Raw genomic sequence first — 1,929 nt, 5'->3', positions numbered from 1 at the left:
CAAATGTAAAATAGATAGCTAGTGGGAAGCAGCTGTATAGCACAGGGAGATCAGCTCGGTGCTCTGTGACCACCTAGAGGGGTGGCCATAGGGAAGGTGGGAGGGAGACGCAAGAGGGAGGAGATATGGAGATATATGTATACGTATAGCTGATTCACTTTGTTATAAAGCAGAAACTAACACACCATTGTAAAGCAATTATACTCCAATAAAGATGTTTAAAAAAAAAAGAAAGAAGGTGGATGGTGCTTAAATCCTACTAGACATCACTTGCCTTCACATTTTGGCTGACTTTGAATAAATGCAAAGTACTGAGTTGAGTGAACACCAAGGGCACCCCTTTATTCATCTTAGAAAACATGACCGGGATGCTCACCCACCACCTGGGAGCTGAGCATGGCTGGGCCACCCTCACTTACCACCCCCATTCCTCAGCCCAGCCTCTCCCATGACCATCAGGAAAGCCTAGACAGTGGGACTGCTCAGGTTACCTCGTCTTACCTCTTGGAGTGAGTGCAGGCAGCTCCAGGAGGAAGCGTGTGACATGGGGTCCTGCTTCCAAGAAGACAATGTACTAACCCTGCCTAACAGACAATGTCAGGCTCTTGCTAATCTTAGCAAACAGATTTCCCTCCCTCATTCTGTGAAAAGAAGTTAAGAGGAAGGAGGGATGGAAGCCACCTCCATGGCCTTTTGCAGGAGAGCTGCCCTTAGCAGAAGATCTTTTATCTGGGGACTGGAGTAAGAATGTGAGAAGGAAAGAAAAATTGAACTTGTGTGGCTGTAGGTGTCCATCAGATCCTCGGATTCACGTAAAACTGTCAGTATTATCATTGAGCAAATAATGTTTAAGCGTAAAGAAAACTGAGGTGTTAGCCAGCCTCTGAGTTTTATTAGAGGCAAATGTTGATTTTTTTGTTAGTCCTTTTAAAACAGTGAAACTAGTTTATAGATCCCCATGACTAGCTTTGAAATTTGGGGATGGGAACTGATGGCTGGGCTCCTGAATTGGTGAGTTCTTATTCTTCTAACACTAAAAAATAAATATCCTACCATTTAAAAAATATAAATGATTAAAAAAAATACTGTTGGTGGCAAAATGGATCAATATTAAAGAAAAAATATGGAATGTGTTCTAACCAACACATATGCTTTGAAGCTGCCCAAAACCAACTGTGATTATAGGAGGTAACTTTTTTGGCACTAGAACTTAGGGCTGTTTTAGACGACTACTCAGGGAATCCTAGGCTTGGGGAAAAAGCATTGTTTTAGCTGAAACCCTTTTGTCCACTCATCTTAAGCCACTGGAGTGGATATTGAACAAATAAAAAATATACATTAAATAATATGTTTTGGTACAGTGTTAACTTTTGATTACTCAATGGCTAATTATTTCATTTGATAACTACCAGGGACTCTTCCTTCCCTCAAACCTTATCTGGCTTTTAAGCAGTACAATGCTTCACTATTTCACTTCTTTCTGAGAAGTGGGGGTAAAAACCTGAGGAGGCTAAATGGATCCATGTTGATACTCATGGGCATCTGTATAGCAAGTGTGCATGGCACACGTGTGGTGGTGGAGTGGGGTGGACTTGTCAATTCTCCAGCTGTGCTTGATTTCTCTTCATCCAAACGACCCTGCTCGCTCATGCAGAGGGACCAGGCCTAGTTGATTAGACCAAGGGTAGACAACTGATTAAAGAAGAGCCAAAACATTGGTTAGGTTAAACCAGACTTTTCTTTATAATTTGAACCAAGAGACACAGAGTCAGCAATCAAAGAATGGTGCACTCTAGATTTCAAAAATCATATAGAATCAGAGCCAAAGTGGACTGTAGTCTAAGTCAAAGCATAAGCTGAAACCATGGGGAAGCAGAAACTAGGAACACTGCAGAGGAAATCAGTTGTCAAGGGAACGCAGCAGGACTA

Source organism: Lipotes vexillifer, unplaced genomic scaffold (assembly GCF_000442215.2).
Source record: "Lipotes vexillifer unplaced genomic scaffold, Lipotes_vexillifer_v1.1 scaffold1207, whole genome shotgun sequence".
Classification (NCBI taxonomy): Eukaryota; Metazoa; Chordata; class Mammalia; order Artiodactyla; family Lipotidae; genus Lipotes; species Lipotes vexillifer.
Note: the sequence above shows the minus strand (reverse complement) of the source record.